The 26,361-nt window shown below is 33.0% G+C and overlaps 1 protein-coding gene across 1 annotated transcript in view; it reads right to left on the bottom strand.

Moving 5' to 3' along the window:
* LOC126734782 (zinc finger protein 608) overlaps positions 1 to 26,361 on the bottom strand; it is a 171,146-nt gene that overhangs the window by 139,272 nt on the left and 5,513 nt on the right. Inside the window, exon 2 of the mRNA XM_050438505.1 lies at positions 866 to 887. The gene's annotated coding sequence lies outside the window, so the exon portion shown is untranslated. The remainder of the gene's footprint in view (positions 1 to 865; positions 888 to 26,361) is intronic.

The raw sequence follows: 26,361 nt of genomic DNA, 5'->3' as shown, positions 1-26,361 counted from the left end.
ATAAAACGCAAGTACATAATCAATCTTTCTATTGTAAATCTTTTAGCTCTAGGTACTTTCTTTTTTTTATTGTTTCTTTTATTGATTTTGTTATTTCTCGTTGTTTTATTTTATTTTTTAGATTATGCTAAATCTTCCACGAACAAGGGTAACCTTTTGTGAGCTTTTGTTTATTCATTGTCTTCTTATTTTATGTAACTTTTGTTTTTATGCTTGAATAAACTTATTATTAGTATTATTAATATGGCTATAGGCTTTTTGGATTTTGGGTAGACCATATAATCTTGGTAATAATCACAATGACTGTGAGTGAAGTGTTATGAATAACATTGTAAATATTGCTAAATTCTTGTAAAACACGAATATGGAGAATTAAATGCTTTTGGATTTACTAGTAGTGCTTTGGTCTTTTGACCCTTCTATCAAAGAAATTGCTGATCAGATAATAAATAGTTCACTGGCACAAAATAGAACATCAAAAGTCAGACAACAGAAAAACAAACGACTTTAAACATCGTTGAAATATTAAACAAATTTATATAAACTGTCCAAACAACACACATAAAATTAGCAATCTATTTCGGATTTCTGAAACGTGAAAAAAAAAACGGGCATTAATTTATCGGGGTTCGGCTTTTGGCAAAATAAAATGGCCCGATTCATTTTAAAATCGCAAGTGTAACGATTCTCTAATTGATGCCGAGATCTCTGCCAATATTTTTATGGGCTCAGCTAGACACGTATTAGAATTTATTTCGAGATTTATAACACAGTACAGTCGTTGTTGGTTTAATGATGTTTTAAATAACTTAATACTTAACCACGATGAAAGGCAATGATTTGTGGCGATCCGTTAAATACTTACTCTCTGACGACTAAGGTTTCACCTGAAAAAAAAAATGTAATTACTAATCGATCCATCAAATAAAGAACGAGATAAACATAAACATTTCACCGAAAACAAGGTCGGATGAGAAACCGTCTAACAAAGTTAATAAGAGGCCATTACTAAATTACCCTGAGAAAATGATAAACAGCGCCGCACCGTTCTGGAAATAACCCATTTCATCTGCTCGGTTGATTGAAAGATCGTGACCGACGTGAAGTCAAAATTAAACGCTCGTTTGTATGTTTATGAAGCGCCCATTCTTATTATAGCCTGTATTATATCGAAAGAGCAATCATCATCAACGGCGTTTTCACACGAGGAAATGGGTTGAACTTTATTTAACACCTATTATGTCTAATTTGAACATAAATCAGTTTTGGATAGCTTGAATTGGATGGACGAGTTATAGCTACGAACATTATCTCTAACACCAGAGATGATATATGGAATGGCGAATAAACGACCGTTAAGCAAATTTTTATTTAAATCAGCTATAGGAAGAATAATCAAAGAAAGCAGTACCATATGTACAGGGTGGCTCACATAAGATGACTATATACCATTTCTCAAGATAATTTTTTTTAATTACATTTTGTATATTATATATTTATATTTTTGTTTGTTGGAGGTATTATTTTAAATGTCATACATACATGACATCAATTTTGTATTATATGCTTCAATGAAAGTACTTTTTATTAATTGATATTGGTATAATGATACATACATTGATTGCTATCAGAAGTACTCCTTAGCTATTCACACGAGCAGAAAGAGAAAAGTTGTCGTTGACGAGAAATGGACTACGTCTGATAACGGTCATCCGGTTATTTACAGGAGGACGATAGAATACATTCTCTGTGATTTTTCTTGTCAACAGAAAGGATCAGCGATAATCTTACTAACCCTCGGAACTTCAGAGCTTTCGTTATATTATTATTACTTTGTGTATGCAACAAGTCTACTAGAACCAACGAACCAAATAAAGGTAAAGGACGAGGAAGCAGATTGGATAGTCCTCTACCGGACTACTCTGGTTCACGCAAATTCAACCAAAGAAGTTCTTTCAGTTGATTAAATTTTTCTCTTAAAATAAAGCAGTCCTTTCAGTTTTAAATAGTCACCTAGAATATTATGTCACTGCCAGGCCAATCTCATTCGTGTGATGTCTTTAGTCTGGAGAGACCAGTATACTACACGATGCCTCCGATTAAGTCGGCACTATTGGTATCTTTGCTAATACTTAAGATACAGCGTCGGTTATATTAGCAAACTATAGTCATCGCGGGGAACAGATGTAGTAATAAAGTTGCGTGAATAACCCGTATTTCGATCCACCGGTTTTCGGCCGGGTTAGACTAGCGGAGTTTGCTTGTATTTGGGCCTGACTAAATATTTGTTTATATAAGTACGTATACTCCAAAATATTTACAGTAAGTAATGGTTTATTAAGGGATATTTTTTTATAAAGCCAGAAAGATTTAAAGTTCATTGAAAGTTCCTAAATAAAATTAAAGAGTAATGGTGGCATACAACACTTGAGCACGTTCACACACGTAAGCACGCATCTTGTAGCTTTTAAGATTGATCTTCCATCTGTTGATCCAATTATGTGCCTAATATGTATTTGAAGTTCATCAAAGGTTTTGTTGTTTTTATACACTTCATTCTTTAGGTAGCCCCATAAAAGTCGAGAGGGGTTAGGTCGGATGACCTAGATGGCCAAGGAATAGGCCACGTGTCGCAATCCATTTATTGCTAAAGAGTTTATTAAGTAATATTCTTACATCATTTGGTTAATGGGAAGGTACTCTAACCATCCAATAATCTTCCAGCGCTCCAGATATTATGGGCCCAACTTATCTCCTTCATAAAACAGAGGTCCTATTATTTGGCTTCCTATTAAGCCGCACCAAACGCTTATACTAAATTGATTTTGAGGGCTTTTGAGACCAATGGGGAAAAAATTTTCTTAGGACGAATAACTTACATTTTTACGGTTAAACATGCTTGTTTCAAAAATTCGCATCTTCGCTCCAAAATATACAGTTTCAAATATTATCATTTGCTTCATATACATTACGTCACCAGCTGAAAAAAGCAAGTCTTCTTTCGTTATCGCCAGGCAACAATGTTTGTACTGGTCGATATTTATATGCCACAAATTTGTGTTTCTTTAAGACCCGCCATATTGTTACTAAGCTCATACCGTAAGCTTCTGCTAAATCTCTAGTTGAGTTTTCCATATGTGCTTCAAATATCCCAAAACAGAAATTTCAACATCCTCGCTTACTATAAATTGGTTCCTTCTAGTTCTTTTAAACACGTTTTCGTTAATTCTAAATTTTCTCTAGAGAATTAAAAAGTATCTTCGGTTTACAAATTACGAGTCTGGAATCGCAGGCGGTACTCTTCTAGCGCTCTGTCACTAATTTTTCGACATACAAGGTAACATTCTAACATATCACATTTTTTAATAGGCGCAAAGGCATTTTACTAATTTAGATTTTACAGAAATCACAAACTTTACTAACGTGTAACTGTCAGTATTTATTTACTTCATTAAATCTGGCCACTGCCATTTTATTTTTCAAACAATGATTTATATCTCGACCTTGTATCTTTAATATTAACAAAGATACCAATAGTGCCGACTTCGGAGGCACATTTTACAATACCAGTAATATTTCTTACTTAATCCCCTAATGGTATCTTTAAGTTGCGAGATTAGGTATGAATAAATGCTTTCGCATGATTAAGAGCTGTTTATGGTAACCTGTCCCAGGTATGCTTAAATTGATCTTCTGTTTTGATGGTAATTCTAAGTTTAGCAATGAAAAAGGATTATTCTGGACCTAGCAGTTTTAGAACTGTTGAATGATGTAGTACTTACCACCTTATGTTCTTGACATATTCGGAAGATGTCTAGGTAGTCTGTCTCTAAATTCCAATAATTATTAGTGTCTTGCATCTATTTCAGCTGTAAATGCAGTCATAGATACAAACCCTAACATATTGATTTAAAAGAGAGCCGTTAAACAACAAAGATCTTCATAATATATTAACGATATGTTATTTCATTTAGTGCATTCGTTCAACATTCTATATATCGTCCATTAATGCCCAGCAACCAATAAATATTGAACGGGATAAGCTCGGCCAGCCTAAATATTAGGAATTTTAATTTAAACAGACATGAATAAATATATTGTAATTATCCCAATTAGTCGAATATCGAGCCGTGTACGATTCAATTTCAGGCCTGTGATAAAAACGAGCTTAATTGGCTCCCGCTGCGCCCTAATACCAAGTGAACATTTAATTTTAATATGAGGCTTCGAACATCCGCGTTTTGGACTGGTTTTTAACGTAATCGGTAATTATATATTTTATGGGTGTAATTTAATATTCACGCTAACAGAGAACAAAAGTGAATGGTGTGGTGGTGTTACGTGATACTGGGTTTTTTGAGTACCTAAAAGGAGAGTATTAAGCGAAATAAAAAATGAAATATCGCCTATTGACAACATTTTACCAACGAGAAAATTTGTTTCAGGGCGTTTTCAACTAAATTTTAATAAAATATCTCCAGTCGAACGCTTTCCAAGATCTTTCAATTTCTTCATAGAATAAATCATGAACATGAACACTCAACAGGTTAGAATTTAAATAAACTTTCGAAAAAAACTATATTTGAATATTCTTACTATAATTTCTATATTCTTCAGCTTGATTGGATCTTTGATTATGTTTCTTAGGTATAGCAATGTTGTTCTAGGACTTTTGCCGTTTCTGTGGTCTAAATTTTCTTAACGTACATCTGGTTTGACCACAATTGTTTAGGTTATCCTTTAGCTGACAGCTCTCTCACCCATTGATATAACTGAGGCTATGAGTGCAAAAACGGACTAACCCCAATATTATTAAGTGCTAAAAAATAGGTTAAAAAAAAACGAAAATGTAAGTGCGCAAAACCATTTTAAAAGGACATTTCTTTATTTCGAATTAATTGAATATTCTTGAGTGTTACTTAAATTTGCGGAATTTGTTTAAAATTTTTGGATATGGCTAATATTCGATTTTTCTATGTGGGTTGTTAGTCCACTCTGCATTTAAAATAAATTGGGTTTTTTAATGGGTTACTATAACTTAAGCTATTATAAGTATTACGTCAAAAACTGTATTACTCGTATTGTCACGAGAATAAATAAAAAAATATATATAAAAACTTTATATTTTTATTAAGTAGGTAGTTATTAAATACGTAAAGTTTCTTCTTCCTCAACTGGGCCAACTACTTCACCTTCAGTTGCTTGAGCAAATGACCTCAGATTTTTATAAAAATCTTGGTATAAAGGAAATATGAATTCCATTAACTCGAGGAGATCTTTATTTTAGCTTCATTAATGGCATAACCATTTGGGTATAAAAGAGGCAGATCCTTAATTTCCTTGGAAACAGATTTCCTTTTACTAAGATCTACTGTGTTAAAATAAACCTCTTCATTATTCGAGTACTTATACTAAATAGTATTGGGAAAAACTAAAATAGTATTGGGATAATCTTTTCTAAACCTTAACCATTGGATTTTGAGCCACTCCACCATTGTTTTTGTTTCAGATACTTTTCTGTTTATTATGTTACTTTCCTATTATGTTAAGTTCCTTAGTGGAAAAAAATCTTGACTTATCCATTTCTATTATGGTAAAGGGTTTTTTTTCTAGCATGTCTTATGACTGTATGCCAGTCTTGAGGTATAAAGACATGTGGATGGAATTTCTTTTCTTTTTCTACGATTCCGAAATCTTTGTCGCATGGTAAATAGGAATGACCACTTACAAGGATTTTATCATCTATTTCTTCCATAGTAAATAATGGAGATGCAGTAATATAGTTACATATCAATGACATTTTTATATTACGATTCTGACCACCACATTGGTCAGAATACATAATAAATCTTTTCGATGTAACAATGTTTTTTATGTAATATAAAATACAAGAACCCACATCTTGCGGCCCCTTGGAAGCAATACTTTCATCCCATACAAACATGAACGCATTATTGGTCCCCACTTCATGTATATTAAAGCAGTAAGTCCATAACTGCCTTTTATAGTAACAAATGAATGGTAAGTATAGGTGTAGGAAGAGTCTTCATTAGATCAATACAGATGACCGTTGCGTTTCCACTTTTTGCCAGTTTAGTGTCTTTTTTTAAGGTGTCTCTAGCACATAAACTTCTTACTTTTAGTAGCTCAGTGAACTAACTGAGGATAGTCCACTTTGCTACTTTAAACTTTTATCAATAATAAAGTTCAATAACCGGTTTAGTGCTGCCATCTCGTAACGAAAATGAATAGGTCGTTTGGTCCACTGTGCAATAAATAGATTTTAACTTGACGGATAATATTCTACAATAAAGCCGATTTTTAATTTTTGTGGGTTAGTCCGATATTGCACTTATAGCCTCAACTGGTAAAATGGATACGCCTAAACCCATATAGATACGATAAAATGACAATGGTTATGGTAATTGTTTGCTTTGTAATTTTTCTCGCTAGTATATTTTTGATCCTGACTAATACCATAAACGTACCAGTTATCCACTTGAGAATTACTTTTAATTATTCTGAAGATAACGGCATTATTATCCAAATGTATTCGTAAACTGAATGTATTTAAGACTGTATAATGCAAGTCAACAAGAACTTATTAAAAATATAAAGCTTAATGCCATGCACAAAAGTTTATCCTACAAATCGATGCACAAAAGCAGGCACGCAAAACAAATATAGGCAGAATGTTACGCCTATATCCATTTTGCCAAATCTTATTAAACCAAAAAAAAGTCGAATGTCCCCGTTTGATCAAGATTGAGAAGTTTGTTGTTTGGTGTTGAGGGATAGGATCCCTCCGAGAATGTGTTAATTGAAAACTAACATTGCTGACATTTTTTTACATGCGATTACAACACACTCATTACACTTTATGAATAGATATTTCTAAATGTCTTATGATAAATTCTAAGGTTTCGCTGGACTGCGAGTCTTTTAATACATTTAACCCATCACAGGGCAAGGCTCTATTTTTAACAAATATCCTAATCAAATCTATAGGAGGATGAGAAAAAACTAGGTTGAATATATATATTATGGTGTAATGTGACAATACCGATTAATATTAATATGGTTTTTTGGATTACAAAAGAGGACTCTTATAGTTATTGTTAAAACTGTCAGGTATCCTTTAGGAACTTGCATGGTGAACATTTTTTAGCAATATTCTTCAAAACACTTTCAAATTGAAAAAAATATGACGTTTAAAAATAAACGTTTTTTCACGTAGAAAAAGAAAGTTTCTATCTTGATGAAAGGGCCCTTTGGTCTTTGGTGCATCCAAATTTAATTCAGTACATTACTTTCTTGTTAATTTTAATCCTCACAGCTTGGAAAAGTATAATAGGAAGCTCGAAAAACAGTGAGGAGAAAATTGTCTCCGGTTGTTCGGTGACTCCTTGTCAAGCGTTTACGCCACAAAAAGATGTCTTGCCTTAGTAAACCCTTGTCAAATAAATTACCTCCGTTTTAAGCAAATACCACAAATATGTTTAAGTCCCACGTTTTAAGCCTATGAATTCCAATAAAGCGTTAAAATTAGCTATTTGAAGTTATATGCGTTTTTAACTTTGCTTAAAAGATGGTCGCAAAGTTAGTCTTCGTTCCATGATATCCCATATGTTTTATTGACGAAAGGTTTGGAGATCTATGGTGGCCAACAAAGAAGGTTGACTTGGCTAAAGAGGCAAGGAGTGGTCTTTCCACTGATAAGCGACGTATGTTTATTAAAAAGTTTAAACAACTTCTCTACCTGTACCTTAACTAGCTTTAAACTCAACACATGCCATATGTTAAACACCCATTATGCACCATGTTTGGTGTCAAAATGTCCAACTAATCCCCTCATTAAGCTGTCTTTACAAGATTTATTAACAACTGAAATCAACGTTACTTTATTCCTCGGTCTTATCTCGCCAATCATCCGATACTAAAATTGGCAGGTCCGATTAAGTCTGTAAACGGCGATAAAATATTCGGTTTCGGTGCCACTTTACATCGATTTTTCGCGCAACAAAGACGCGCCAATCTCGGGTTGTTGGCGCCCGAATGTTTTCTGGACGCGTAATACGTCCACGGCCGTCCGGGCCTTATACAATCCAGTAAAAGAGCCGCTTATGCGGGAGACGCGTCAGTGCGAGCAAGACGGGAAAAAACCGTATTGGCAAGACGAGGAATGCAGATATGCGGACAAATGACTCGCGAGAGAGAGATAGGAGATACGAGGGTTCAAGAGAGACCGAGGCCGGAGACAGATCGGTCCTAGAGGTCTTTTGTAAGCTTGTTATGAAAAAGGAAATAAAAGGTTTATTTTCACGCTCGGGGATTAAGTGGTGTAGGATTTCTTGGTATTTTTGTTTGCTGAAAAAAACACAGATGGTTTTTGTTCTTTTTTGAACGTTTTTTTTGGGTTGGTTTTTTGTCACCTTTGGGACTTTATATAAATATTTGTCAAGAGAGTTGTCATAGGGTTTAAATTCAAATTGAAAAAGTGCTTTGTCATAAAATACAGATTTTGTTGACAAAGTATAGTATAATAAAAACCTAAGAACTACACACATTAAATACTAAAAGCACACACATAAATACATTGAAAAATTGATTAAAATTTACTATACCTACAGAACATAACTAAATTAAATTATACACTTAATGATAACAAGCAATCAATGTTTAAATTTTGGAGCTCATCCTGATGTGATGATAGATGATGAATTCATCCACATTGTAATAAGCCCTATTTAAAAGTAGTTTTTTTAACTGAATTGAATTTTTAATAGAAAAAGTTGTCATTAAATTGATTGGCAAATGATTAAACATTTTTCGACCCTCGTAAATCGGAGACTTTTTGATCAGAGAAGATTTGGGAATTGGTAATGGAAGAAAATGAATTTGACGTGTTTCGTGATGAGGAATAGGCCCTCGGAGTTCATCACGGTTTTTAAAGTTAAGGGAACATGTCTCCAGTATGAGAAAGGATGTAAAAGTTAATATTCTTTGAGTCACAAAGTGTGGTCTACATGATAGCGCGACTAAAGCGACGCTCTAAAGCGAACTGATTTTTTTGTTGAAGAACAAAAACTAAGTTTAGTAAGCCCTGATTGGCAACACTCCAGAATGGTATACCATACCTAAGGTGAAACTCAAATAATGAGAAGTAAACTGTCCGGGATAGTTGTTGACCCAATTCTTTCCTTACCACTTGCACAGCAAAACATCCTAATGTGAGTTTGCTTCCTAATGATAATATATAATTTTTAAAGTGTAATTCCCGGTCAATTATTATACCCAAAAACTTAAGATGTTGTAGTTTCTAACAATGTCACCATTTACACGTCACATTTAAACCCAATGATGTGAGTCTTACTCAGGTTCAGACAAAGAAAGTTAGATGTGAACCAGTCCTTAATGATCTTAAGATCATTAGCTATAAGTTTAAAAAGCCTTACACTTTCCACAGGATAGATGTGTCATCTGCAAATAGGGTGAATTCTCCAGAGATATTCAGTTTGACAAAGGCATTTATATAAATAAGGAACAATATTGGCCCAAGAACAGCCCTTAGGGACTAAACAATTGATGTTAAGGGCTGATGATCTCCCACCCGAGTGCACAACTGATTGGCTTCGACCTTCAAGGTAGGATTTAAACCCTGAGTGTGGCACTCTACAAAACTTATATCTTTCCAGCTTAGAGAGTAGAATTCCGCGATCCACGGAATCAAATGCCTTTGACAGATCTGCAGATTGCAGAAGACCGCTGCCGACACATTACCCTGGTTCACACCAAAGTAAACACTCTTGAGGAAGCTGTAAATTGCATTCTGAGTACTTTTAGATGATAAAAATCCGAATTGTGAAACACAACTTCAGACCAAGAATGGTTAATAACTATGAAGAGTGAGTCAAGGGCCTTATCAGGCAGTCGCAAGAACACTTCAGGAGAGATATCATTTTCACCACTAGATTTTTTGTTAATTATTAATATTAATTTCGGAATTTCTTGTTATTATGGATGGTTGAATTATCCTAATTTTTTGCCGGTTTGTATCATAAACAGGGAATGTACGAGGAATAGAAAGATCTTTAAGATAAGACAAGGGATCTGAGGTAGAAAAAAAACCACTGCCTATAATTCGTACAATAAAATATTCTTTATGCAAAGAAATATCTAAAAATACATCTCTTTGAGATATCATCCTAAAACTACGTGCGAAAAAGAACGAAAAGAGTGCTGGTTGACTATTTTCATAGACATAATTCTTCAAATCATCGATTTGAAATGGCTACTGAAGTTTTGAAACGATTTCTTAGAGCTAACATTCTAAAAAGCCGATTGGTCGGTAGTCGATCTTACTTATGCAAATTTGAACAAAACTTCTAGCAAAATCGCTCAGAATCTAACTTTAAAAAAACCCTTAAAAAAGCTAAAAAATGTATGGTCTTTCTCTAAACTACCTACCTATATTAAACCTTTGTATTTAGCATTTATTTCATCATTCCGCAATGTCTACGATCGTATATCTCTACTCCTCTGATCTAAATCATAACAATTTGTAGAAATATCTTTAGTAGACTCAAAATTAAAGTGCTTTAAGCTTAATCTGACATTGCATCTACACGAGCTTATGTCATCTTGCTTGCACAGAAATATTTGACAAATCTGGCACTGACATTGGACAAGAAAGAATGTAATAACATTTAATTTACCTTTGTTTGTTGATCCATTCAAAATTTTAAAAAGTACTTGCACATAAAAAAAACAGTCCAACTTGAAAATCTTGGAAAAAAAGTTATTTAGCCAAAAACGGCCGAACACGTCAAATTTAATATTGAGGGGGACATTTATTCACAGAAATTGCGTTTCTAAGATGTCATCCCCTCACCCCTATGTTAATTTTTTTAAATTAACATAGGGATCGAGTGATACCTTGAATTAAAGATAATTTTATTCTCTACATAGCCTCATTTTTATTTTGTTATTTTATCAACTTGTTCTCAAAAAATATAAATAAATCTGGATTTAAAAAAATCCTACTTTAAATTTAAAAAAATTAAAGCTATCTAATACCAAATGTTGAAAATGATCTTCGTTGACGTCCATACAAAAATACAATTGTTCAAAATGTCTGCGCACATTAGCTAACATTTCGGGCGTTATTAACTAAAATTCGTTAACAATTCTATTTCGAAGCTTAAAGGGAGACTTCGTGGCAAATAATTTTTAGATGACCCCATAAAACAATCCAAAAGGGTCAAATCAGATCGCAAAAAAATGACGGTAGCAGCATAATATGATGGTGCCTTGCTGAAACATAAGTTCTTTTTCTCGAAGGTCATCTTGTTCAAATAACTCAGTTATTGTGGGATTGATGGAATTTTGCTAAAGTTCCAAAAAATTTTCAGTATTAAGATTGTATTATTAAAAAAAAATCAACAATATGATCTACCAGGATATTAAATTTCTTTTTTTAGGTCGCTGCGCATGTGTTTTTCGAAATAAATGACGATTAGTGTCGCTCCAGTATCGATAGTTGGGTATATTGACTTAAACATGTAAATAAAAGGAATATTCGTCCGAGAAGCAGACATACACGACGATCAAAAACACTTAAATAATAAAAGCAAAATTATGCCTCCACCTCGAGGTAAGGGGAACCTCAGAGAAACGAAATTTCTGTCAATAAATGTCCTCAATATTAAATTTGACGTGTATGGCCGTTTGTGGCTAAACAATTTATTTTTCAAGATTTTTAGGGTGGACTGTTTTATCTCGGACACTCTGTATATATAATATAGGATTTGCATGGATTATGAAATTCCAAAATAAGTTTCCGTCTCAATCTCATTAAAGGATTGTCGAAGACGTATGACGCACGCTTTTATGATAATTTAATATTAAATTCATAAATAATTCATTTGAACTCCCACAGAGATCCCCTATGGCGTCCGCACAGTTCACTATATTACTGACCGCTCTTTTTGAGGGTCTGATGCTGATGACGTCACGTGCCTAAAAAGTTAAATCGCATATAAGAATATCACTACTTGTCGTAATCAGTCAACTCTTATTTATAACGCTTCTGGATGTGATCATATTAACATTGTTGAACCAATAAATTTGATTGATAAGAAGCACTTCATGTAAATTAAATTGTACTGATAACGTTCGAGTGTTGCTTTCCGACATCAAAAAAATTATTATTGGAAATATGTGCTTATGGTCTGATCTCGTCATCATATAACCATAAAGTGCCAAACGTTTTAAGCCAAACTGAGGATTTATAGAACTATACTCCAGTTTTATTAATGCCTCCCAGAATTCACTACTCAATAGAAGAAGTAATCACAAACAAAAGACTGGAATATTGACACGTTAATAGATTTACACATAATATTCTTAAATGTGCTTTAACATTTCAATATCAGTCACAGAGGACAGATATCCACGATACAGCCAGAACTAAAAAATAAATTATTTATGTAAAATACCCAAATATTAGAAACAAATGTGCAGCAAATAAGTAAGCAATATTATATTTATATTTTCCTTTGTCAATGATACAAACTTAAGTATGATATAAGCCCAAACATAGATTTTGATAAGGTGTGCAGGCAAATGTAAAAACGCACACATACGATAAGAGAGGTAAACCACTTGAGGTACATATTTAACTGCGCAACAATCTAAATCCTGTATGGAAGAGAAAATTGAGGGTATTAAAGATTTATTATTTACGGTGGTGTGAACCTATCCGTATCATGATACATAGTGTGAAACCATTTCTTTTAAGAGAAACAAGATCTCTAGACCGTTCCGTCATGCACGGCACGTCGTTTGCGAGAAGGATAGAGTGCTTGCAGAATTCAGTAGCCAGATCTGCCGTGCCGTGCCAGACAAGTTACCGCATCTAAATTTGTTTAACTGGATTTGACCCCTTCCGTGTTTTTACGATCCATTAGCCTCCGAGATGTTGATAGCGTGATATCTATTAATTGTTAAAGATTTGGTAGTTATACTATACTAAACGATACAACACCCTAAAATATAGAAAGAACATCTAAGTGGGAGTTGATTACATATAAATTCGCGAAACATGGTCTAACTCGACAAACAAATAAAGTATTGTTTTCACTGATTCACATAACGCACAACTTATTAATTTATTAATTCACAGAAATAGGCGTAAGGTCAACAAGGCGCACAAAATTATTTGTGCAACAACCACTGCAGTGGTAACCGGAGACCCTTAGCTTTGTCGAAAACTCAAGTCTATATAGGTTTGGCTGATGAACATACTTTAACGTCTAGTGCCTCCAATTGGAAGTAAATAAACGGGAAAACTAGTCTTGGTAAATGTGGCTGAAACTAATTTTCAACAAATTATCAAATTTATGCTACATACATTACATATTCATTTTAAATGATCACAAAATAACTAAACTAAATTTACATTTGGTAACGCATTTTGAGTATTTTAATAGTGGCCATTAAATCATTTATTAATAAAATTCCTCTGTTTCATGATTATTATAAAATGAAAAGCGGAAATGCAATTCCATAAATCCAATACAAACAAATAAACCATAAACCGAAGTGGTTTATTATTAAATTTCCATTTTGTCAGCGATCCCTATTGAAAAATCAGTCGGACCTCTCTCCTCGAAATAAAGATTTTAACTCGAGTAATTAAAAATTGTATTTATCACAGCGCCTCTGTGCCGGCAGTAAATTCCGTTCGGTTCAATTCGAGCCGTAATTTATTTTAAAGAGCGATATTAAAAGCTTTATAATCCTTTTTAATTAAATAACTTCGGACGATAATCGATTTTGTCGTTCCGAATAGGCAATGGCGAATTTAAAATTATTTTATTAAATTAAGTACCTAATAAATTAGGATCTTTACTGTAATTATATAGTCTAAATACAGAAATCAATATCATCCAGATACATAAGCGTCCAAGATATTTTTAAAAGGCTTCTCATATTTTTGGTTAACTGGCTCATCACATGTGTGTGTTCATCCATTTGATTCCATCAATTCCCCCTTTGTAATTCGGTGTAGAACAAAGACGGGTACAGAACAAGCAGGCTAATTGAGGTTATGTAGTAAGTGGTAATGTGAGAATTTACGAAGCGATCGTTTCGTGGGTTGGGTAACGAGATCTGTCGGATCCGTTTGGAAAATGTGTTTAGGCAATGGATTAGGCACTTTTAATTGTTGTAATTATTATGTTTGTATTCGTTTTAAGTGCTATTAAGAAATGAATTTTCTGAATTTCTCAGGGTTTTACAATAAGGGAAATAAGATGGGAATAACTTGTTAAATGACAAAAACCAGATAATGAAATTTATGGATTTAAAATCGTTTCCATGCTGTTTTATAATCTCATTGAGTAAAGAAAAGGTCGCTAGAGCTTCCTTAATTTGGGTTTTTGTTCAGGAAAGTCGTATTAAACCTTTAAATCAAGCAAAGGCTGATCTTAATTTTACAGGTGACACTAATAAACCACTACACTACTACAGCTTAGTTTTATAAGTTCCCTAGGGATTGTATTGCATATAATATACCGCCCTAGAGTCACGCAACTATTAAAATATTCTAAATTTTATACTCAAGTTTTTTTCCTGCTTGAAGCACGCATATTCCATAATTAGATTATTTTTAGTTTAGACTACGGAGTTAATACTGGGTTTAAAAAACATTCATAGGTCAATCTGTAGTCAGTCTGAACATTTACGAACAAGGTTTTTTTGCAAAAGAAACCCAAATCTCCGTCAACACTCCATTGTGACCAGTAATTTCATCTTGAATATTTTATTGAAGTATTAAAAAATTCATCTTCTGTGATACCCGACCGCGCTTCCGTAATTTTTTCCCACCTCAGCAAAACGCTTTTTTTATATTTTTTATTTTCGTTCAGAAAAATAAAAATAAAGCTTATAGGGCAAGGTCGGATGAATGAGGGATTGGGCACAAAGGTCATGCCATTTCTGGATAACACGTGCGAACAGACGAAGTTGTGTAAACAGTGGCGTTCAAGTGGTGAAAATTCGCACAATGGGGCTCCAAGTTAGTTTATACAGCTCTAAGAATGACTACATTGATTTCTTCAATATTTTTGGCGATTCGGGTCGTAAAAGGATGAGGAGAGCGTCAGGTTCTCTATTGACATTTTATCTCTTTTGAATTGGAAAAATACAGTGATTGTCCCAATAGAATCATTATTTTACACCATTTTTAACTTTTTCAGGCTATCTCTGTCAGGCTTACCGAGCAGGAACGAAAAATTTGCGACAGCGTATAAATCAACCATTACAAAAATACTACACAATACAACGGTCACTAAGAAATCAGCACAAGCCGAATAGAACCTTCTTTAGCAAATACGGATGACTTATTTAGTAGGACAAGATGTAAAGCTATCTATTAAAATCGATTTATAACTTTATTTACAAAACTGTCTCATTATATTTAGAGTTAGTATAGCAAGCCTCAGTTCTTTCTTGTTTATGTTCTGTCTGAAGCCGATATCCTCCTCGTCATCTATTAAATGAAAACAGAATTTGGTTCTAATCGCTGACGCAGTGATTATATAATATTTACAAAAACCTCTTAGTTCGGTCTGTAAAAAGAAATTAATTCGTAATTCTATTTTCGTCAAACCTAAAAGCACAAATAAAAGAATAGTTCCTATTAATGTGTTATTTTTGCTCTACCCATATTCATAATACTATCATTTTCATCATGACATTACCAAACGGTAAAATCGCTTTCAGTTGGCTTTCGTTCTCCTTCATATCTCATACCCGCTTACTCATTCTTATGTAATTATTCATATATCTTCAGAGATTCCTCAGATTTCAATGTAAGATCGTTCATTTTCAGTAAATAAAAAAACTTTTTGTTACCATATAACATAACATTTATTGCTTTTTATCCTCTTATATTTTATATGAATTTCATATTCTTACTTAGACTTTACGCTTATTTTAACTTCATTGAAATTCTAGCTACATGGGATAAAAATAAGAAAACACATATATTCCGATTCCTTTGGTTTATTTTAATATATGAGTTATTCGTGGTCGATGAAGAGGTAGAAATATTAGACTCTAAAAAAAACTTGACAATTATCGGGGTATAATTTGGGAGTAAACATGACTTCAGATTCAATGTCTGTCAATGAGTATTACCTGTATATTCATCAGCAATAACCAAGTATCATATTTGCTCAGCCAGTCAAGAATCTAATACAAAATTTATATAAAGAAGCAGAAATAAAATCATAACAAAAAACACTTCGATGTTAACACCATAGTTAATACTAAACGTTTAATTGTTAAACGTGAGTCAACAATATTAATTGCAAAAAAAATTACTTACTTCAATCATATCTAATTATGGTCCTTAGTGTTTCAATGTTTCATTTTTTCCTCTGAAAGTCAACGTACCAAAGCTGAGCAAACTACTTGGTTGTTTGTTCATATTCCTTAAGTATTTCGCGTTCCCTTTAATGTAATACTTATCGGGATTTAGAATAGTATCGCATGGTCATCACACATCACATGCTTCCTTAGTAAGGACATTTTAATGTTCTGCCGAAATTCGGAGTTCTAGAGCAGAGCATGCAACTACGTTGTTTGTTATTGAAGTAAAAATCTCTCTTATTCCTTATTCCTTTGGTTGCCTGTCTCTAAATAATAAACAGGAACACGTACCGGCAAATACCATTTTTACTTCCTTCGGCTTCTCTTACTTGCGAAAAATCTCAAAAATCCCCTCCTTTGTCACTCATCTAACCGTTTATACTAAACTTAGGTTAAGGTATAGATTACGCTTTCTTAGAACGGATGTTTTATTTTTTTATTTTCCTTAACTTTTTTGTTATTTCCTGGTTGCTAAGGCTTAAAGAAGTCAATAGGCAAAAACATGTATTGGTACGTATTATCTTTACTTTCTTCTGCCTCCCTTACTTTTGCGCAAACAAGCAAATTACATCGTCGACATTGACGTTTATGAACTACTGAAATTGTGAACAACTATCAATTTGTTTAAACTCCCATCTCCTTCGTGGCTTTCGTAGAAATGACTTTGACCGTGATAAATTTGGAGCAATTTGACGTCGACACTTAACAGCCACTGTTATCTTATAACTGAAGCAGATAAAAGTAAATGTATTCAAATATTATGCTGGAATTATGTAAAATAAACATGAGGTTGTTTTCGTCCTTTAGTGTTGTCGTTTTGAGTTATCTTTCGCAGGGTGTGAACAAGTTTCAAGTGTTATTAAAAAATAACAATACCAGCATTAAACCGTCGGAAGTAATAATTGCTTAAGTGCTCCTATGCATGAAAACGACTAATAAGTTCATTGTTTTCTTTCATCGCCTGTTTGTTTCCACGGTGCGCTTGATTAACTTTGTAAACATGACCGGTAAAAGCAAACAGGCAAAACCACTTACTAAAGAAACCTATTGACATTATCTTGATGTGCCCCTGCCGTCGCCTAATACCGAACCGATTTAAATCCATAGGGGTCGAATTTTAAAGCCGACTATCGCCAACGAACATCTTGAATCGAAAGGGTCATAACTAACAAAAGGATCGAGTCCCTATCTCATAACCCTTGAATAAAATTTAAAAGGGGAAAGAAAATACGAGACCAATTTGTCACGCCTAACCGTTTCGTCATGTTGAAAAGTTGTCGGGTGAAGGATAAGAATGTCATTTGACACGCTCTCGTGGGTTTTTAGGTGATATCTTTTATGTTATAGGATGTTAAAGTGTGTTAAGTAACAACTGTATCATCTCCTCAGCCAGTAATTTGAAATTTATACTCGATTTGCTTGGTTCGTTTATTGGTCTACCAAATTAAAAATTCTGTAGAATAATCGATCGGTATTCGTTATTATTGGTTATTACCACGCATAGGATGCAGGTACATACATCCTTCTAATTTTTCTACAATTCATGATATATCTGACCTAAAGGACAAAGAAAAGAATATTAAAATTATTATTTCAATTTATTATACTCGTTCCCGAACAAAGCAATTCATTCTCTAGTAATTAATATGATTAAATTAATACGAAGTAAAATATCGCTCTGAAATGTCACTGTTGTATCCAGGTACAGCAATTGACCTTTACTTAAATTTAAGGGATGGATAATTTTAAAACACAAAACGTCTATACTGTTCAAAGTACAAGAGCTTAACAAAGCAGCTCTCTTTCAGTATGGACAGCAAAGAGGTTCTATAAAGGTATTCGGGAGAGAACTGCTACCTGGCTTCTTCCCCAAGTAGAGGGGAACACAATTGTTTAATTGTGCCACTGGAGGGTACTAGTGGACTGTACTTGTTTACTTTGACCACAGATTATATGGCGCTGAACTAATTAACTTAATAAATGAAACAAAACTTTTACAATACAAAATATGCTCATTTATTAGATCCGACGACAGGAAAATGGAACAGTTATTCATTAAAGCAGTTGTAAACTATGAATTGTTTTTGCTGTCCTTTTGTATACTTAATTTTACCTTATTTACATTCACTTTGCTTCTTAGCAGGTAACTTCACTCACTTCTTACTAACTACTAACAATGGTGCTTATACTCTAATTACAATGGGTTAATTACTTTAACCTATTGTATCAACACACGACGACCGAACTCATAACTAGCGACAATAATACAGGTAGTTTTAACTGGGTTTAGAGTATAAGGGTACTTACGGACCTTCCTAGGTCACTAAAAGTGTAAGGAGAGAAAAAGCGAAAACCCGTCTTGGGTATTAGGGGTAATAGGGAAAACTTCCGTAAGCAACTACTCACTCTGATCGCGACTACGACTCACGACTCGACTCACACACTACTTCTTGACGACAGTGCCTCAACTTGACTGTGGCAGTAACTCAACTCGACTGTGTACTGCAACTCTTGGACCAGTAGTTGGCCATCAAGAGTCTGGAGAGAGAGACCCATATTAGGGTTTAAAGAGTAAAGGGAATACGGGTAACTCGTCAGCAACTTCTCACTTCGATCGCGACTACGACTCGCGACTCTACTCACACACTACATCTCGGGGACCTGTATCTAAACTCTGAACCTGCGACCTTCTTAACAGCTTGTTTTACTTAGTGGGTGTAAAGATGTTCAATAAGTGCATCTTTCATGGGATGTGAAAAAGGGCTTAAGACCGAAGAGCCTGACAGTTTCATGGCAATTTATAGGTTATATTTGTTTTCTTTAAAAGTTTGAAACGTTTAAAAGTAACCACTTTAAATTGATTATTTTCTGACCTGTGGGAACCTTGTAGGGATGGATGATGTCCTTAAAATTATGAACATAGACCAATTAAAAAATAAATACATCTCGATGACAGAAAAGGGTGTTGTGTTATTTCCCAACAAAGGGAATGGACTGATATTATTCACTCTCCTCCTCTCGACTGGTTAATTAAGTTTTGAGAAAGAACTGATCGCACAAATCAACCATAATTTCTATTGGAATTAAACTCAGCTTTTATGACAAGGAAGTATTTAAGAAAAACACAGTTTCTAATCTTCAGTTATCAAAAGAATCATGGAATATGTGCATTTTAATGTGATCCCAGGTTTAAATTGAAGGAACGGGCATCAGACTTCACTTTCGAAAATAAAGTGAAGTCTGATAAGGAAGAGCAGAAAAGTGGCAAAACAAATACTCAGGGTCAATAAAGAAAACAAAGAATTTTTTTCTTTAACTTTTAGACATTGACTTGCCGTTTAAAATAATCTGTTTATGCAAAATCTTGTTTGATTTATCACATGTTTGCAGCGACTAGAACACTCGAAAATCCTATTATCCGAACCTCAATTAGTTAGTCTGAGCAACGTCCTCATCCATTATGCCTTGTAATTCCCAAAGATGTTTTGTTTATCGCTACTTTTCGACGTGTCTCCCGCCGAGAGGATTATTTATGGTCGACGGCGACAAATGTAAAGGTTTCGTGCTGTTTCGAGATTTCTGGGGTCCGATTTTTGCTAGTCTGTCTGCCTACCTGAAGAGCCGCTTCGAAACCGGCTCCCGCCAGCTGCCCCCGGGCGTTTTCCAGCTTGTTCTGTAATGATTTCGGTAAATAATGTGGGTATGTCCGTGTCGCATTTTGCAGAAGGTGATTTGCATACATTAAAAATGTGTTTGCATTTGGAGTCTTATCTCAACTTTTAAAAACACAGATGGTGACATGGGAAGAGAAGGCGCGAAGAGGAATTTTATGTTATGGTCCGAAGTTATTTATTAAAATGCCTTTTATAATCTTATTAATCACAGTATTTATTAGTGGACTCTACGAAACTGGCTATTCCTCATATTCATTTTAAAATCAATCGATATTCTTTTCGACAATACGGCCCTAAAATTATTACGGGCGCAAAAAAGAAGAAAGCACAGGCTTTAGGTAAGCTCTAGTTAAACAGTATAGTGTAACTGAATTTTTAGACGAATTAACAAGGATGGGCGAAAGCGATAAAAAATGCTTTGATCTTTAACAATATTTGGCCGCTTGTACAAAGAGGCCGACGGTCTGGACCAAGATTTTCAGTTCAATTTTTCTTGAGACAAAGCCGGTATAGAGCGCCGGCCCAGCCAGTTTGGAAGATTCGCCACCTAATACTTGCTCAAAGTCGTTTGTTTCTTAATATTCCAACAGCAACTCATTCCCGTATTGAAATTAAAAAAATAAAATCCTTGTAGAGGTGCGATTTTCAATGAAACTTTTAAATATTTTTCCACACACAAAGACTTCAATTTTTCATAATCTACAAAATGGTCGGATCAAAGAACAGAGTCAACCGCACTTTTAAGTCATGTCAAGGGGTCCAATGTTCATATATTTCTACCATGTTGGGTGCTGTGATCATCTGGAAATGATAAAGGATGTTAACAAGACTACAGAAGTCAGCATTGTTGACGTCCAAAATAGAAATACGCAGCCAGAAGGAGAAGCCTTTCGAAGCCTTCAAGCTTAGGAGTCTTGAAACACCATTCAAGAAATTTACTAACTTATATCAAACGACATATTTGTATTTTATTTTTGGTGAAGTAAAGTATGAAAACTTCTGAGAAAAACCATCAATTTTTAAGGATCTACAAGAAAAGCTTCCAATTCATTGACCTTTCATCTCATGTTGAATGAGTATGAATATTGATTGAATTGTATTCCAATCGACTTAGCCGACCAAAAAATCTTTTTTATTGTTGCAGTTACTAACATTTAATTAGGTCTCAATATTGATGTTGTCTTATATTCCATCCGACATTTGCATTTAATTTATGACAAATATATTTTTATCAGTGGATAAGCCACCTCATCAATGGTTGAAACCCACTCAACTATTTGCCACACAACTTTTAACATTGTATACTAAATCTCGATCGTAACATTATATGTTAATTCAACCTTCAAAGTTGTTGAAGCTTTATCTTTGTTTGTTTATCCCAGGTTTTTCTTTTCTTTATCTACTTTCGACAAATATTTTGGTTAATATCTTGCTTATAAATCTTCTCCTTCGGTCCACTATTGCTTTCGTCAGAATGCAATTATTACCTTCCAATAATCGGGAGTTATGCTTGATATTATTTGCCTTCGCAATATCTCAAAAATCATCCTTCCCAAGAACCTAGAGAAAAGTAAGACTTAATTTTTACCTAAAAAAATTATATTTAACCTTTCCCCCTTTTATCTGACTTACTCCTTCCACATATATTTTTTTAGTTCTCGTATCCCCTTTGGAGCTGACAGATCCGCTACGTGTGAAATCCGGTCGAGCGTAATATTCGGTCCAGAGCGTAATACCCTCGTTCGGTAATCCGAGTCGGTCAAGAATGCCAACCCTTTCCGGGCTCGTTCGCCGCAAAATGACCGCACTCACCCCATAAAATCAAGGGATGAAATATTAGTTGGTGCTCGAGACCGTCTGGACTATCAAATTTGGGTCTGAATGGGATTATTGGTCTTTTAGGTTTTAGTCAAACTGGTTGTTGCTTGATTAGATTGCCTATAGCCTTTAGTTACAAAATAAACAAATCGATAATAATTCGTTAAGTTTCACTAGGCTAAGGGTAAAACAAAATATACCTTGGTTTTAGTAATTAATATTCTCGTTGTAAATACTAAGTGATTGGGTAATTAAAAAAAAACCCTGTACCATACCTTAAAAAAATATTAAAGGCCAGGGGTAGTTTTTTAATTAATTACAGCCAAATTTCCATCAGTATGCACCTTAGAAAGCTCCTTTTCCTAATCTCAAAGAGACCCTTTTAAAATGTAATGCCCTGGATTTCTCCTCCCATTTCTTTTTTCTTTTTAAAAATCACTAGCAAAGGGTTAAACTTTCATGATTTGCTTTTATTACACCCTTTTTTCTCTTTTTAGTATTTTTGTTTTGATGAATTAATGTTCTTAAAGACTCATTAAAAAATGGAGGCTTAATTCGAATAATTAAATAAGACAAATTATAATACTGAAATGAATATGGTGTTTCATTACTTTAAAAAAATCAAGACAAGTCTTCTTGCAGAAGTTCTTATTGGTATTCCTAACATGTCGAATGTTATTGACTTCCATAGCTATCTAGGATGTCTTATTTTACTGTAGAATATGGGTCATCATTAACTTAGTATAGCTAGTAGAAGTCAGTATAAGAAAACATTTCATATGTAAAAAAAATTAAAATAATTATTTGAAATGTTTAAACCTTGCCAAGAAAAACCAAGCACCAAGCCAAGAAAACTATTTCTTTATTCCCCCAGAAGCACAAGTCTTTAGGTCTCAATATCGATATTGATTTATTATTATTTTTGAACTGTCTAATTTTAGTTTCCAAAATAGTTTGCATACAGTTAGATATTAAATTTATATAAAATACAAGAAGCATAATTGAATAACAAGTATAATTAATTTTTCAGACTACATCTATATACCATCGTAAAACCCTATATGAAGAAAGGTTTTTAAAGCAGAAAAACCTTGAATTTTTTAAACATAAAATTAATGAAAAAAAATTTTTATTACAGAAAAACAAAAACACATCTATTGCTATTACAAACACTTAATATATATTTCCATATTAAAGAGGAACAAAATATTTTTGCTTCATTCATAAATCCAGAAGTTGTAGAATCAAAAATATTTTGTCCTGAGAAACTATTTCCAGTACAAGCCAATCTTGTGATATAAACATATACTCATATCACTTTAAGTAATAATAATATTAATGCTAGAACTAATAAAGCTTTAAGAAATCCAATTGATGACAAATATTTACCAGGAAATTTTTTTATTAGCTTATTGGTAAGCTTTAGTCAATAATATTTGACTAGCTTTTAATTTAATAGCTACACTTGTTTACATACAGTTATAAAACAAACCCTGATACCAATGCTACTAAATATGAATTTTTTAGAAGCTAATTCATTTAGTTAATACTTCACCATAACAAGTGTGAACTTCTGGTCTTTTACATATTGCTTCCTGTTCAATAAGTAATACCTATTCAAGAAAAGTAAAACACCCCTAAGACTAATTTTTCTTAATTTATTTAATATAATAATGTCTAAAAAAGTAAATATCTACAAACACTGCTATTATGATGTTACTATTGCCTAAATTGGATGAAATATAGCTAAATAGATAAATGGTGGCACCTAGATTACTTTCTTCAAGTAATAAAGATGAATTTTTCAAGGAATATCACTTTACTAATAATATCCTTTATTTAGCACCTGGCTAGTACATATAAAAAACATTTCATTATACATGTGTGTAACATAATAAATTCCTTAAAATTAAATTATAATTTATTCTTTAAAAAATTAAAAACTTTTCTATTAAACATATTCAGTGATGTTGCTTCTTTAATATTTACTGGTAGCCTGTTAAACAGGCGAATTCTATCAAAAAACAGTGATTTTTGTAAAGCAGTGGTTTTAACATGTTGAATATTGTAGTTCTGCTTTGACCAAATATTGTATTGATAGAAATGTTCTCTTTCTTCCAAAAACGTCGCTAAATAGTTAGGTAAAAGACCATGTTCGATTTTAAAAATTAATGTTAAATTTGCCTTTTCAATATTTTAAACTAGCAAATATCTCCAACTTCTTTCTAGTTTTCTACCAAGCACAAACTTATAATGATTTTCATAGCCATAACAGCTCACTTACCTTTGGAAATATAACTCCAATGTTGTTTCAACATTTTCATTACTCTGTATAAAATATACCAGCAGATCATATTTTTTGTCATTTTATCAATTACATACCACAGAATGAACATAAACTGGTTCTGGAAATTTTAAATTCTTAATTTTAGAAAATTCTCATTTATTTGCGTGTTTATAAAAAAAGGTGTTTGCACCTCGGTATGCAAGTTCAATGGTTTAAGTTCAAAAAATGCTTTATCATAGAACATTACAATTCTGTTGACAAAGCTATACTAAAGATAAGGTCAAATAAATAAATAATGAATATTTTAAGTAACAAGGCATTTAAATATAAGCTAAAATTCAGATGAAACACTAAAAAAAAAATTTTAAAAACAGGTTTACGAAACAAATAAATAAATAAATAATCGGACATTAAAAGGACAAGTTATAAACTGAGGGCACATAAGTTTAAAAAAAAGAAATTAAAATATTCAATCTAGTACTAGTTAATACAGGGAAGAAAAACCAAAGTGTCGAAGGATTAAATTCTGTCTTAAAATTTTTCTGTCTTCAAAAATTTGCTCAAGGTATAGTAGGATTTGCTTAAGAGAATATTTTTAAGTTTACTCTTAAAAATTGTAAAACAGTTGGATTCTTCCAAGATTTTTGGCAGATGATTATAGATCTTCCTGGCATTGTATCAAATGGAATTTTTGATAAGCCCTGAGTGAGGAATGGCTGTTAGTAAATAGCCTCTCTGCCTTATATTGTTTACAGTGGGTGCTAGATACCTGGACTTTTTGTATAATAAACAGGAGTTTCGAGAATAAAAACAGAAGGTAATGTCAGCAACTTGTGTTTTAGAAATAAGGGTTTGCAGGATTCCCTTGGATCCACACCACATATTCTCCTTACAGCTCTCTTTTGCAATACAAATATGGAGTGAAATAAGCCCTGTTAAGCAGTCATCCCCAAAACACTACTAATATATATTTTTAAAACAGTAAAAAAGAAACATAGGTTTTATAGTCTATAAGTATATAGGGTGTTCCTTTTAAAAAAACATATGTTAACTTTTGTTAGAACTCAGAAACAGTATATAGATATGTAACAAAAATTATCTACAACTGTGGATTTTACAAAAAAAATCTAAGAATATTATTTTATCTTTTCGATAAGTGGAAGAATAACAAAGATGCAAGAAGAATTCCAAAATGCAATATTTTGAAAAATCCCCAGTAACATAAAAACTAAAAGGGCTATAAAAATATTGTTAAGGACATCTTTAGTTTCTCAAAAAAAGTAGCAAACTGTAGCAAAAACCGGATCCCGTTAAAATTAAAAATAACGGAGATACTCTGTAAAAGGGTGCTTGAGCAATTTAAAGCCCAACGATTTTGAAAAAAAAGTTTTATTTAATAGAAAGGGTACAGTCTATAGAACATTTTAAAACAAAAAAATTTTTGGATGAAACATATATTGCACAAAAAATCAAAAAACTTCTTACTAAATGACATTATTTCAAATTTATTTTCAAAACATTGTTATGCGAAAACTCTCCAATAAGTCAATTTTGCTGGAGGATATATAGCAGTGTTGTCATACTTGACAAAAATTCATAAAGTTTAGGTAAAAGTTGGCGACTATTAACAAAGTTAATGCAAGGAATAAATTCCGGTTTTCACTTAAAATGTCTTGGAAAACTTACAATTTGTAAGTGAATTTCCTATTATTCAATGTTGGTATTACTAATATGCACTAGTTGTTTCTATATTTCTTTTTTGAATTAAAAAGACAACGTTAATTTGTTTGTAACATTCGCCTACGGCTCATTATACTTTATATAGAGTATCCCGAACATGCCCGAATTCATGAAACTTTGCTTCAACTCTGCTTACTATGCTTTGGCTAATAGTCAACTGATCAGCACGAGTTGCATTAAATAACTGAACCACCTCCTTTTGAGAATGTGACATATCTCCAAAACCAATCATGCACAAGATTTCAATTCTTTCATGTTCAGTTAATTTTATACAATAACAGTAGGTAATAAAGTGTAGTTACTAATAAAACGTAGGATGACACTGCTTTCGCAAAAAAAAGAGAATCGCCTCTAAAAAAGAATACACACCACTTGCAAATCTAAAAATACTTCAAATAGTTGCAC

This window comes from Anthonomus grandis, chromosome 4 (genome assembly GCF_022605725.1).
Source record: "Anthonomus grandis grandis chromosome 4, icAntGran1.3, whole genome shotgun sequence".
NCBI classification, from domain to species: Eukaryota; Metazoa; Arthropoda; class Insecta; order Coleoptera; family Curculionidae; genus Anthonomus; species Anthonomus grandis.
Note: the sequence above shows the minus strand (reverse complement) of the source record. Positions and strands in the feature narration are given on the sequence as shown.